Source organism: Mobula birostris, chromosome 2 (genome assembly GCF_030028105.1).
Source record: "Mobula birostris isolate sMobBir1 chromosome 2, sMobBir1.hap1, whole genome shotgun sequence".
Lineage (NCBI taxonomy): Eukaryota > Metazoa > Chordata > Chondrichthyes > Myliobatiformes > Myliobatidae > Mobula > Mobula birostris.
This window is the reverse complement of record NC_092371.1, coordinates 219,296,273-219,311,697: the sequence shown is the minus strand read 5'-3', so window position 1 is coordinate 219,311,697 and position 15,425 is coordinate 219,296,273. Positions and strand designations below refer to the sequence as shown.

Below are 15,425 nucleotides of genomic sequence, written 5' to 3'. Positions count from 1 at the left end.
GGAAGCAACAGGTATATGGAGGAATTTAAGGTGGGGGCTTATATGGGAGGCAGGGTTTGAGGGTCGGCACAACAATGTGGGCCGAAGGGCCTGTACTGTGCTGTACTATTCTATGACAGTTCTATAACAACCCATCACAAGGCTTCACAGAGGATCGTGACTTATGAACACACTACACTGTACATTGCAAATTTGAGAATAATGTAATATTACTGAAAGGAAAATAAGGACAGACAATAAATGCTATCTCAGACAGAGAGGTATACCTTTTCATGAATGACTGAATAGAAAAATGAATTCCAAAGGCCTGCTTCAACATTTCAGCTTCAGAAGTGTATTATTGGGTTCCAAATGAACAGAGTTGGGCAAATTCTGCACAGATTATTCATATTTTCCCTATTCTTAGCATCTGCTCTTAATCATTTCTGATTCAGCAAGAGTAAAACTACCTCTCTCTCTCTCTCTCACGTTTCCCCTGCCCTCTGTTTGAGTCCGTGCACAGTGATAATGTTCTGTGGGAATGCACCCTCATTGTCCCACAGTTTCTGCCAGTCATACATTCCTGATACTGACCATCTACAGAGACAACTCCAGTGACGGCCAGCTGAAATATGTCTCAAAATATTTCCCTTGTTATCTTGTGGTTTTTCTTTCCCCCTTGAAAAGCTGGAATGAAAACAATGAGCATAATGGTACGTGATGAACGACTGCATGGAGAATGTGTTGATAGTGACTACAAGGGAGAGACACGACATTGCACAATGTTGAGGTTGAATGTCAGTGGTGGATGGAAACATAAGGAAGTTGGTGGACAGCAGGCGGAAACGCCAGAGTCACCCAAATATAATGCTACCAATATACATTTAAATTGTAAGTCTGAAACTGAGTTGTACACATCATCACTGCAACTGAAATGATCAGGAAATGCTATATTAGTACCACTGATGTATTCAGCAGTTCTAGCATTGGCAGCCTCCGCATTCTCAGCATGTTGGAAAGTTAATTGAAGCCAAACAGATACATTCTGTTTTACATCTATTAGGAAATTGCCATCTATTACCATTAATACAAAGCACACACTTCATGTTGTATGCTACACAGACCTGCAATCAATTTGGCCTTAAACTTAATTCATTCCACTTAAATTCAAGGGATTACTTTTCCTTTAGCTTTGAAGAATCTGTTTCAAGATGGTAAAAATAAAAAGATTGTGCCATTGTTATTAAATTTGTAAGGACATAAGAAATAGGAGCAGGAGTCAGCCATCTGGCCCGTCAAGCCTGCTCCGCCGTTCAATAAGATCATGGCTGATATGGCCATGGACTCATCTCCACCTACCTGCCTTTCCCCCATAACCCTTAATTCCCCTACTATGCAAAATCTATCCAACCTTGTCTTAAATATATTTACTGAGGTAGCCTCCACTGCTTCTGACCATCAATCTAACAGATATCAGACCTTCAAATCTGGACATACACCTAGTGGCCACTTTACTAGGTACTTCTTATACCTAATAAAGTGGCTACTGATGTATGTTCTTTTGCTGTTGTGGCCCATCCACTTCAAGGTTCGACGTGCTGTTCATTCAGAGATGCTCTTCTGCACACCACTGTTGTTACATGGGTTACTCTCGCCTTCTTGTCAGCTTGAACCAATCCAACCATTCTCCTCTGACCTCTCTCATTATCGAGATGTTTTCACCCACAGAACAGTTTTAAGTTTTGTTTTTTTTTGCACCATTCTCTGTAAACTCTAGAGATGTTTGTGTGTGAAAATCCCAGGAGATGAGTGATTTCTGAGATACTCAAACCACCCTGTCAGGCACCAACTATCGTTCCAGGTCAAAGTCACTTAGATCACATTTCTTCCTTATTTTGATATTTGATCTGAACAACACCTTAACCTCTTGACCATGGCTGCATGCTTTATTACACCAAGTTGCTGCCACATGATTGGCTGATTAGATATTTGCAATAACAAGCAAGTGTAAAGGTGCACCTAATAAATTGGCCACTGAATGTATCAACTCATATCAATTTATCAGTATAATGACAACACAATATCAGTACAACACAGCATAGTGTCACTCTGGTTCAATTTAATATCAGAGAGTGTATACAGTGTACAGCCTGAAATTCTTACTCTTTACCGAAACACCCACAAAACAGGAAACCACAAAGAATGAATGAGATGAATACTATGTCCTTCTTGAGAGGTAGCTCCACAAGCCACTATATTTGATGAATTGCTTATTTTGCTAGATGCTGTCAAAACACCCTTTATCACAAGAAAACATTTACAACGAATCCGAGAATGCTATTTACTAAAAATGTCAGTCCGACAGGAAGCGTCTATTTAAACATTTGCACACTGGCAATCATTAATCAAATTTAGAGCTGTACAAACAATCATTGGCCTGTCACACCCGTGTTACAAACCCACTCATTCAGGAGTTCATGTGGCAATCACAGTCTGGCATTGTCAAAAATAAATATAACGCCAACAAATTTAAATGTTTAATTGAATAAGATTTGAATTATATGAACATCATTTACTGCCATAGCACCTACGACAGAGCCTGAATATCATCCATTACTCTGGATTAGTCAAATAATTCTCACTCACACAAGAAGTAAAGCCCTGTGCGAAACCAGTGTCAGCGACAATGATGTGATTATTCCAAAGGATACAATAGTCTGACAGCAGCAGTGAATACAATCTCTATCTATTTTATTCTCCATTGGTCACAAAAGTTTAAACGAAAAATGTATTTGGTCTATTATCCCTTAAATTACTTGGAAGAAAATCATTTGATGTATTTCCAGGAGACTGGATCATAACTAGAAACTGTAAAATAGCTCCAACTTAATAGTTACAGCATCCTGAAATGAAAATGATAGACATAATAATTCAAAATATTACATAGTATTTATTGCAATTTATGCAAAAATGGTGAACTAAGGTAATTACAGTTATTAATCTTTGGCACTAAAAGCATTTATTGCAGAGGATAGAAAAGTATTCGATTGATATTATGTTATTCTGTTGAAGGAGACATGCAAACCCAACTGAAGCAAACAGTTCACACAACAGATTGCATTTTGGCAATTTGTACTCAATAAGGATTAATCAGCAGGGTCTGTTGCTAGCTGAGAATTTCTTTAAATGTAACTCATCCAAAATAACTTGGGAAGCAACAAATCCCTATAATTCTGAGCAAAGATTGCTGAACTGTGTCTTAAACAAGAGAAAATCTGCAGATGCTGGAAATCCGAGCAACACACGCAAAGCACTGGAGGAACTCAGCAGGCCAGGCAGCATCAATGGAAAAAAGTACAGTCGATGTTTCAGGCCGAAACCCTTCGGCAGGACTGGAAAAAAAGGCTGAGGAGTAGGTTTGAAAGATGGCCAGGAGGGGACAGAGAAATGCCAGGTGATAGGTGAAACTTGGAGGGGAAGGGATGAAGCAAACAGCTAGGAAGTCAATTGGTAAAAGAGACAGAAGGCCATGGAAGAAAGAAGAAAGTGGGGGGAGGAGCACCAGAAGGAGATGACAGGCGGGCAAGAAGGTAACATGAGAGAGGGACAAGGGGATGGGAGATGGATCCATTTCAAGCCGGAACAAGCAGGATCTCCCAGTGGCCAATCATTTAAATTCCATTTCCCATTCCCATTCCGATATGTCCATCCATGGCCTCCTCCACTGTCAGGATAAGGCCACATTAGGTTGGAGGAACAACACCTTATATTCTGTTTGGGTAGCCTCCAACCTGATGGCATGAACATCCATTTCTCAAACTTCCAGTAATGCCTCCCACCGCCCCCCACCGCCCATTTCCCATTTATTTTTAGTGATACATGTACAAAATCCAGACAAATATCTTAAAATACATTTAAAACTCACAGAGGTTTTCTATCTTTAAAAAGATTCCCAAATTACAAACTATTTCTAAAACAAAAAGGATTTCCAAAGGACAGATTCAATTCCTATAAACAAAAAAGACATATCAATGAGTTGCAGATGAACAACTCGTCAATCGCAAAAATCGAAGGCAGAGGAATGTATTATGGTTCACCATGTCTTTCTGTCATTCTTCTTGATGTTTCTGTCCATTCCTAATAAGCCTGAATGCTCTCTACATTTATACCATTTTTCTACAACTTGGATGACCTCACATAAATATGATTACTATCTTCAAGTACCTTTTTACACCAATGGTCCAAAACTTCTGAAGATAGAGTTCCCAGATTCCCACAATTAATGCTGTTAGCACACAAACCTTCCAACTATTAACAGATCAGCTATTTGATGTGCTAAGTGATAGTACCAATCTGTTCGGCAAGCTTCCTTGAACTAAATAACTTAGCCAGCATTTTCTGATTTGAATCAAGCCCAATTAAATAACCACATTGTCTTACACTGCAACTGCTGAGGAATCAGCCCAGATGCTGAGAGCCAGCATCCTGCATTCTATAGACAGTACTGTGTGTTTGCAAAGCTGCCCTTTTAACTTCAGACCAATTATTTCTTGCCATTTACATTAAGAACTGAAGACTGGCTCCCATTTACAACAAGAAGCTGGATAAAGAATATTGGTTGGAAGTTTATCTTATTCAAAAACGACTTTTTCTTATCCCTAGAAGTTTCAGTTCCTATGTTAGAAAGCTGAACTTGGCAAAAAAAAAGGCCCTGTGGCCCTGGACAATGAATATCCATCACAATGCCTTAGCTTTGATTTATGATCAGGCTAAAATTCTTTCATTTTCAGCCACATATGATGTAAACTGACTCCAGAGTAATGTTGAAAGTTGATTTAAACTACAATCAAACCAATATTGGAATCATATAACCTACAGCAGAGTAGAAGAGAATTTAGCCCATTGTGTCCATGCTTTCTTTGAAAGAGCTATCCTAATCATTCTGCTCTGTCTCACTATCCCATATACCTGCAATGTTGTTTCATCATATTTATGCATCCCTGTTATGTCAAGAATTGCAGACACAAGTTTATTTTAAATGTCTTGTTTTAAAAAAAATCATTGTCACAAAACTCATCTTATCCTCAAGATGTGACTTAAAATTTATTCTGTTTAAATATGTCTTGCCTTTCTATTAATGAATCACTGGTTTGTTCATCTGGTTAAAATAAATTCCTTCCAGACATGTATTCAACATGTAACCTTAGAACATGACTTTTGTCTACAGAGTTGTAACGTACTTATTGCTTTGCAAATTCCGGGGTCTCAACTGTTCTGAGTATAGAATTGCACATCTGCAAGATATACCATATATTCATCACATTGCAATCTTTATATTGTGAATTAAATATATTTTATAAGAAGCAGAACTTTGACAGAATATATGAGGTTAATAAGGAGCCAAGTTTTACAAATGTACAAACCAATGATTGTGGCAGCGGAGCACATGTTCCCATGGACAAGAGTACAACATAAGCCGTACTAAAAAAGGTTAAGTTCAACAGTCCCTCCCCCTCCTGTCTTCTCCTATCATTTTGGATCTCCCCCTCCCCCTCCCACTTTCAAATCTCTTACTAGCTCTTCCTTCAGTTAGTCCTGACGAAGGGTCTTGGCCCAAAACGTCGACTGTACCTCTTCCTAGAGATGCTGCCTGGCCTGCTGCATTCACCAGCAACTTTGATGTGTTGCATAAGTTCAACAGTGATTGTTGGCCATTGAGACAATTACAAAAAAATAAATCTTCAGCTGGGCAGATCTGTGCAGACAAGGAGTTGAGGAGACAGCAGTTTCCATCACACCCAACAGGAGGAATAAGAGAAACCATAGGATCTGGCTGCTCCATTGTGTACTGGTCTAGTTGCCTCGTTACAGGAAGGATATGGAGGCTTTGCAGAAGAGGTTTACCACGATGGTGTCTGGATTAGGGGGTTTAAGTTGGGTAACTGACATTTGGGTTGCTTACTCTGAAGCGTCAGAGGCTGAAGGGAGACGTTGGCAAATTGAATTGAATTGACTTTATTTCTTATATCCTTCACATACATGAGGAGTAAAATTCTTTACAGTACGTCTCCGTCTAGATGTGTAATGTGCAATCACAGTAATTTATAATAAATAGAATAGTCAACGTAACATAGAAATACACTCAAATCATCGTGAGTTAATCAGCCTGATGGCCTGGTGGAAGAAGCTGTCCCAGAGCCTGTTGGTCCTGGCTTTTATGCTGCGGTACCATTTCCCGGATGGTAGCGGCTGGAACCGTTTGTGGTTGGGATGACTCGGGTCTCCAATGATCTTTTGGGCCGTTTTTACACACCTGCCTTTGTAAATGCCCTGAATAGTGGGAAGTTCACAACTACAGATGCACTGGGCTGTCCACATCACTCTCTGCAGAATCCTGCGTTACAGTTCCCATACCAGGCAGTGATGCAGCCAGTCAGGATGCTCTCAGTTGTGCCCCTGTAGAAAGTTCTTAGGATCTGGGGGCCCATACCAACTTCCTCAGCCATCTGAGGTGAAAGAGGTGCTGTTGTGCCTTTTTCACCACACAGCTGGTGTGTACAGACCACGTGAGATCCTCGGTGAGGTGGATGCCGAGGAACTTAAAGCTGTTTACCCTCTCAACCCCAGATCCATTGACGTCAATAGGGGTTAACTCATCTCCATTCCTCCTGTAATCCACAACCAGCTCCCTTGTTTTTGCGACATTGAGGGAGAGGTTGTTTTCTTGACACCACTGTGTCAGAGAGATGACTTCTTCCCTGTAGGCCACCTCATTATTGTTTGAGATAAGGCCAATTAATGTAGTGTCGTCGGCAAATGTAATTAGCAGATTAGAGCTGAGGGTAGCAGAATTCGAATGCTCAGGAACATAAAAAGTTGCAAAGAATACTGAACTCTGCCCAATACCTCACTTGCTCATCCCTCCACACTGTTGGTAGTACCTACAGAAGCCACTGCTTTAAGAAGACAACATCTACCATCAGAGATCTGCAACACCCAGGGAATATCATCCTTTCACAGCTACCACTGGGCAGGAGGTACAGAAGCTTCAAGTCTCACACCACCAGTTTCAAGACAGCGACTTCTCTTCAACCACTATTTCTTCAGTCAGCCAGTAAAACCCATATCATTATAGTTTAGTAACACTAAAATGGACTTGTTTTTATATTTGTTCTAATTGTATTTTCTATAATAATTGTGTGCAATTTACATTTAGTATGTGTTTTTCTTGTGAAAGCTGCTCATAAAATTCTATGTGCCTTTGATGATGCTGCATCTATGCATACATTTACCTGTGCATATGACAACAAACTTAACTTTGACTTCGATCTGAAAGAAGTTTGTAACATTGAGAGGCAAAGATCAGAGAGATAGTCAGGGTAGAAGTGTCAAGTGCCGGTGGGCATGCAATTAAGAGGAGAGGGAGGGAGTTTACAGGAGACGTGAGGGACAGATTTTAATTTACACAGTTAGCGATGAGTGTCCGGAACAGGTGCGAGGAGTAGTGGTGGAAGCAGATGCAATAGTGGGGTTTAAGAGACTGTTAGATAGACTCATGACCATGTACGGACATAGACCTTATACAGACAGAAGTGATTAAGTTTAGTTTGGTGGAGACAGCGTGGGCTGAAGGCCCTGCTCCTGTGTTGGCCTGTACTATGCTCCCTCCACACAAGAAGCAGGTACTGTCAGTCACCAGCATTGTGTGCCAGCCAGGGTCCAGCTGTGAGCTCCACATCTCGGTGCTGAATGACTGCACGTTTAATGCAACCTCTTGAACAACAGCCTTTGTAGGCAGCCTCTCCACACCAGAGCCAGGGGGCAACTCATGACCCAGGCAGCACCACCAGCTGGCATTGGAATTGGTTTCATAGTTTGTTATTGTCACATGTACCAAGGTAATAGAAAAGCTTGCCTTGCATGCTCTACATGGATCAAATCATTGCACAGTACATTGTAATGATTACAAAATAAAACAGTAAAAGAATGCGGGATAAAGTGCAGTGAAGATAGATAATAAGCTGCAAGAGCATAACAAGGGAGATTATGAGTTCAAGAGTCTTTTTTATCATACTATGGAACATTCAATAGTCTTACAACAATGACTTAAAAGCTGTCCTTGAACCTGGGCTTCCCAAAAACAACCCATCGCAAGTATTTTCTCCTCTCCCCTCTTTCACCAGGCTTTTGTATCTTCTGCCTGGCAAAAGAGGGGAAGAGAAAATATTTGGGATGGTTTTTTTTATTATTATGCTAGCTGCTTCAATGAGAAAGGAAGTAGTATAGGCAGGTAGGGATTCCAACAAGGTTCCCTGCGCATCAGTGAGGAGGTCAGGGAGTCACGTCAGGTTGCCAGCAGGGCCACATGCAGCCTGAACAGAGTTTTTGTTTTGAGGAGGCACAGGGTTCTCCAGTTTATGGAAGACCAAACTTAACAGAAATCCATCTTAACACAATTTCTCCCATAGAACAATATGTACAATCAAACAATATCTCTGTGGAAACAAACCTGTCAATCATATTTGATTGCGCAAGTTTGTCGCAGAGTCTTCAAAATTCAAAATAACATTGAATAATTTATGCTGACAATGTCTCTACAGGTGAACAACGAAGTGTTTAAACTTTGCCTTGATTAGAAGAGAAATGTCCTGTTGAAATTCCATATTATTCACTGGCTCTCTGGCTTTTTTCTGGCCAAACCTGGAGTGGCTGGCTGCAAGTGAGTGAATTTTTGTTTGTATTTCTATTGCACATTATTTTTTTTTCTTTTCTGAGAATTTTTCATCGCTGTTTTAAAGATAAATCGGTTTACAGACAGTTCTCAGGAATAAAACCCTAATATAACCCAAGGACTGCCTGTAGATGCCTGTGAGTATTTTGCCCAGGGGACAAAGTGTTCTATCATTAATCAGCCCTTTACAGGACATCATCAGCAGACAAAAAAAGGGGTAGATTGTGATCAGTAAAAGCGAGGAATTAGAAACTAAAAATGTAAACTCATAAGTTTACGCTCAAATATTTTATATACCCCTGAGATTTTGGACAAAATAGAAAGGAATTGCAATTTTCCTGAACTGCTCATCTAATGACACTATTATAGACTGCATGCTGAGCATTGAAGGAACTCAAGGTATTTGGTTTATTGAAAAATTACATTTACAGGAAGATTAAATTCTGCAATTGTGCTAAATGTGGGATATCACCTTTCACAAACTCAGGATGTCCTAAAGCTTTTTATAGCCAGTGTCGTACTACAGGAACCATGCTGGCTAATTTGTCACAATGAGGTCCCACAAAGTTCCCACAATCTGCAATGTGATAATGGCCCAATAATCGGTTAGTTATGTTGGTTGAAGGATAACTACAGAACAGGACATGAAGGAATTTTCTGCTGGCTTTCAAAACAGAGTGACAATGTCTGTGATAGACACACACCTGTGAGGGTATTTCATTCCCAGTGATTGCTCCTTTTAGTACAATTCCCTCGCATTACCTCAAACTGGGTTGGATTCAAAAGGATTGTATGGTTAGAGTGTAAAACAATTGAGACAGATATTTCTTGGTTCTGTAAAACATGCAGAATGTATCCACACAATCCTGTAAGATTATCTGGAATCAAAATGCAGACATTCATTTCCATAGCAACACACACAAAATGCTGGAGGAACTCAGAAGGCCAGGCATCATCTATGAAAAAGTCGACATTTCAGTCGAGACTCTTCATCAGGTTCAAAACTCTCCAAGCACTCACCACTCTCTGTGTAAAAAAAACTTACCCAACATCTCCTCTGTTGGCTTAACCGAAAAGTCAACTGCTTAGTCACACTGTCCGGCCTGCTGAGCTCCTCCAGCATTTTGTGTGTGTTGCTTTGGATTTCCAGCATCTGCAAATTTTCTTGTCTTTGACATTCATTTCTCTGTACACTCAATGGCTACATTATTAGTACACTTGTTAATGCAAATACTGTATCTAATCAGCCAATCATGTGGCAGCATCTAAAATCCATAAAAAGCATGCAAGTATGAGCAAAAGGTTCAGTTGTTGTTCAGACCAAAGAGCAGCATGGAGAAGAAATATGATCTAAGTGACTGACTGCGGAATGTTTGTTGGTGCCAGATCTGGTGGTGAGAGTATCTCAGAAACTACTGATCTCCTGGGATTTTCGCACAGATGGTTTACAGAGAATGGTGCGAGAAACAAGAAAAGACATCCACTGAGTGGCAGTTCCGTGGGTGAAAACACCTTATCTATGAGAGAGGTCAAAGGGGAATGGCCAGATTGGTTCAAGCTGACAGGAAGGCAACAGTAACTCAGACAATCACGCGTTACAACAACGGTGTGCAGAAGAGCACCTTTGAACACACAACACATTGAACCTCAAAGAGAATGGGCTACAGCAGCAGAAGACCATGGATATACACTCAGTAGCCACTTTATTAGGTACAGGAGGTACAGGGGGTACCTTATAAAGTGGCCACTGGGTGTACTTAGCAAGTCAGTTTTGTAGCATTACAGATCACCATGTGTAAGCATACAATGTCCTTCAGTAACATAATAAACGGCTTCAAACCATATAACCATATAACAATTACAGCATGGAAACAGGCCATCTCGGCCCTTCTAGTCCGTGCCCAACTCTTACTCTCACCTAGTCCCACCGACCTGCACTCAGCCCATAACCCTGCATTCCTTTCCTGTCCATATAGCTGTCCAATTTAGCTTTAAACGACAACATCGAACCTGCCTCAGCCACTTCTGCTGGAAGCTCGTTCCACAAAAACCTTTTTTCAATAACTGTATTAACAATAAATAATGAATCCCTCGATTGTTATTTATTGATACAGTATCTATTTTCTTATAATGAACCAGGTTCAACTCTCTATCAGTCACTCATACATTCAACATGGAGAATTATACTATTCACCAGATGTATCTCTTGTTCTGGGTTTAATCGTTCACTTTATCAGGCATTGTGCAGTTCAACATAACAGAGGTGAGGTACTTATTTCAAAGCTCTGTTTACGTCCTCATCAGTTAAGGGAGGAAGTGTACAATAATAACCAGGTTGACAGCACTTCCTTCTGGTTTTCAACAACAGAGCTTCTCAAATATTTACCACATGTCAAACAAAATACAGTATGAGATGGCAGAAAGCGTAGCAAATGTGCTGCTCAGAGCTCTCACAATAAAGCCTTCCTTCCATAGAAAGGCACATGATTTAAATGGCTTTGAATGTAAATACAAGGGAAGATTTGACTTCTTAGTGGGGTGTAAACCAAACACTGCAGACTGCTTGACACCTGTTAGAAAGCAGCCTGAGTTTCAACCATTCCACAAGAAAAGTTTAAATTCCGGCATTTTTTTAAATAGAACACAAAATGCAAAACAATACAGCAGACCATCATGAAGCTATGAATCCTCACAAAACGCTGGAGGAACTCAGCAGGTCGGGCAGCATCTATGGAAATGAATAAACAGTCGACGTTTTGGGCTGAGACTGGAAAGGAAGGAGAAGGGTACCAGAATAAGAAGGTGTTGGGGAGTTGGGGGGAGGAAAAGGAGACCAAGCTAGAATGTGATAGGTGAAGGCAGGTGAAAGGGGGAGGGGCTGAATTAAGAAGCTGCAAGGTGATAGGTGGAAAAAGCAAAGGGCTGGAGAAGAAGGAATCTGACACAAAGAAAAAAGAAGATGGAGAGACACCAGGGGGATGTGATAGGCTGATGAAGAGAGCCAGAGTGAGGAAATGAAGAAGAGGGAAAGGGAAGAAGAAAAATTACCAGAAGTTGGAGAAATTGATGCTCATGCCATCAAGTTGGAAGCTGCCTAGATGGAATGAGGTGTTGCTTCTCCAATCTGAGAGCTGCCTCATCATGGCAAAGGAGGAAGCCATGGATTTCTAGCATCTGCAGGATCTCTTGTGTCCATGAACACTACCTTGTTATTCCTTTTAATTTGCATTATTTATTCATATTGTAATATATGCTAATTTAACACAAACAAAGTGCTGGAAGAACAGAGCAGGTCAGGCAGCTTTATGGGAGGGAATAGTCAATGTTTCAGGAATCAGTGAAGGGTCTCAGACCAAAACATCAACTCTTTATAGACAGGTATATGGAGGAATTTAAGGTGGGGTGTTATATGGGAGGCAGGGTTTAAGGGTCAGCACAACATTGTGGGCCGAAGGGCCTGTATTGTGCTGTACTGTTCTATGCTCTATTTATTCCTTTCCATAGGTGCTGCCTAGTCTGCTGAGTTCCTCTAGCATTGTGTGTGTGCTACTCTGGATTTCCAGCATCTACAGATTTGCCTGTATTTACATATTCTATGTCTCTACTGTACTGCTGCCTCAAAACAATGTCAGTGATGATAAACCTGATTCTGATGTCTGTTCTGACCATTATGCCAAATTAAACCAATCCCAGCTACCTACATATGATGCACATCTCTCGAAGGTCTTCAGGTTTATATATCTGTCTAAATGCTTCCTAAACTCGTCTCTTGGTAAGTCATTCTAGGCATCTTACACTCTCTATGTGAAAGGAATGTTTTTTTGTACATCTCCTTTAATCTTATCCCTTCTTGCCCTTAAAGTATTTGGCATTTTCACCGTGGGGAAAAATTCTGCTTATCTACGATCTTCATGATTCTATAAACTGCTTTCAGGTCTCCTTTCAGACTTCATTGCTCAAGAAAATACAATCCAAGACTTCTCCTTCTAACTAATACTCTCATCTAGGAAATATTCTCATGAACCTCTTCAGCACCAAGGTCTCCACATTGTTCCTGTAATGTGCTGATCAGAATTGCACAATACTTTAAATGTGGCCAGACCAAAGTATTACACATCTGCACATAACATCCCACTTATATACTCAGTTTACCAAACGATGAAGGTAAGAAGCCAGACCACTCTATGTACTTGTGTTGAAACTTTCAGAGAGCTAAGGACTTATGCCATCAGATTTCTGAATGGACCATGAACCATTTTGGTCTCTTTTTGCACTACTTAAATATATACACACATACATACACATACATATATATACAAATATTTCTTATTGTGAGTTGTGGTATTTGCACAGTACTGCCAGAAAACAACAAGTTTCATGACATATGTTAGTGATTATAAACCTGATTCATATACTGGCTTCTGTACCTCCATCAGGAAGGAGTTACAGAAGCCTGAAGACACACACTCAGTGATTCAGAAACAGCTTCTTCCCATCTGCCGTCCAAATTTCTGAATGGACATTGAATGTAGAAATGTTCCCAATTCAGCCAGAAAATACTGAGACTATTACGAACATTTTTTTGGGAATTGGTTACTATGTAGTAGGTGATTCACTTCTGACTCCTTCCAGCATCCACAAGACATGCTAGTGATGCATACATTAGTAAAACTATCGTGTGTGGATCAGAAGGTAGTGAGTTAGCTATAAGAGAGCTGAGTGCAAAATTTTAGGTGGACATTCCAAATTTGATTTGAAGGGAGTTCAGTGTTGTTGGAACTGTCCTTCTTCAGAGTTTAAGCAGCTGTTTAAAAGTTTAGTGGAATTATCTTTGATCTCCTGATCAATGTATATTGTCCATGTATTATTTCTTAAACAGACTGATTTTCTAGTCAGTTTTCTATGAAAATTAGCTCATGTTTCCTACATTACAATAATGAAGACACGTGAAAAGGGATATTTCCATAATAATAAAGCATTTCATCAAAGTCACCACATAAATGCTAATTTTCATCCTCCCCAGTTGCAGTTCTAGAAACGATCTGCAATGAGTGTCATTCTAGACAAGCAGAATACATAACTAGCATCCCATCTTCCAGCTTAAGCATTCTCTTGTATCGATGGTGTATTGTAATTTCAGTGTATGTATGTCATTTATGAAGTTCACTGCAATTACTTACTAAGATTCAAAGCAAATTTATTATCAAAGTTCATAAATGTCATCATATACAACACTAAGTTCATTTTCTTGTGGGCATTCACAGTAAATATAACAAACACATAGATTTAATGAAAGACTTCACCCAACAGGATGGACAAACAACCAATGAAAAGGACTACAGACTGTGCAAATACAAAAAGAAAAAAAGAATGATAAATAAATAAGCAATAAATATTGAGAACATGAGGTGAAGAGTCCTTGAAAGTGAATCCATGGGTTGTAGGAACATTTCAGTGATGGAGCGTGAAGTTGAATGAAGTTATCCCCGCTGACTCAAGAGCCTGATGGTTGAGGGGTAATAACTGTTCTGGAACCTGGTGGTGTGGGTCCTGAGGCTCCTGTACCTTCCTCCTGATAGCGGCAAGGAGAGCATGGTCTGGATAGTGGGGGTCTTTGTTGAAGGTCCCTTCAGAAGAACCATCTAGACCCATGACTTCCACCGCCTCAAAGGAATAAAGCAGTAGACACCTGGATGTTCTCCTTCCTGTCACACAGCAATCTGGCCAATCCTTCAGCAATGTGGAGTCACTATCCTGGATCATTTGCAGTATTCTAATTTCAGTAGATAGACTGTTGAAGGTGGCAGTTCACCATTACCTTCTCAAGGGCACTTTTTGGGTGGGCAACAAGTGATCGTTTGATGGCATCACTCATAAAGTGAGCTCAGCCAGCAGACACTTACAAAATCAACCATGCTTGAATGGTAGAACAGACTCAATAGAACAAATGGCCTAATTGTGCTCCTATGTACATTGCTCTTAAAAGTAGCAAGGCTGCTTTCTCAGATTTCTTCCCTACCCACCACCACCACTTAGGAATGGATCCCTCTAACCATGTCCCTTTATTTCACTGCTCCATAACGTTAACCGAGTGCCACTTCAATATATTGTGTTGACTTCATTCCACTCCTATCACCCTCTTGTGACCAAGTTTTGCATTTAAACTATTACGTTCCTCTGTAGTAGAGATCTTATAGCCACATTTGCAGCCTAATTTCACAGTACAATTTGATACAATTCCAGCAATTTCAAGTTGGCAGTTACAACTGAATAAATAATGTCAACCTTTCTTGTGGATCTTAACTGTGTTTACCCACTAGATTCATTTATAATAATCCTGAATTTATTGCAGATACGACCATTACTAATATTTTTATGGAGCATTTTCCTTTTTGACTCAAAGCCCCTTTACCCATTGCCTGATGGTTTAAATAAAGCATTGAAATTAGGCAGAGATCCTATTTGGCAACAGATTAAAGTAAAACGTTTCTGTGAGCAAAAAAACTTTCCTGTAAAAAGGAATCCACATGGAACAACTGACTTGCCATTGCATTTTTCTAGCTACTACTACTCAAAAATAGGAAGAAAATATTGGAAAATATCCCGGAGTGAAAATTTTTAATAGCCCTAAATGCTAAATGCCTAAGCAATACCCTGCATCACTAGCTACTTTGATGTACCTCAAAAATTATTCCCTTTCACAGAAGAAAAAATA

The 15,425-nt window shown here is 40.1% G+C and overlaps 1 protein-coding gene across 3 annotated transcripts in view; it reads right to left on the bottom strand.

The window, feature by feature from the left end:
- LOC140194082 (protein eva-1 homolog A-like) overlaps positions 1 to 15,425 on the bottom strand; it is a 309,431-nt gene that overhangs the window by 33,488 nt on the left and 260,518 nt on the right. The window lies entirely within an intron of this gene.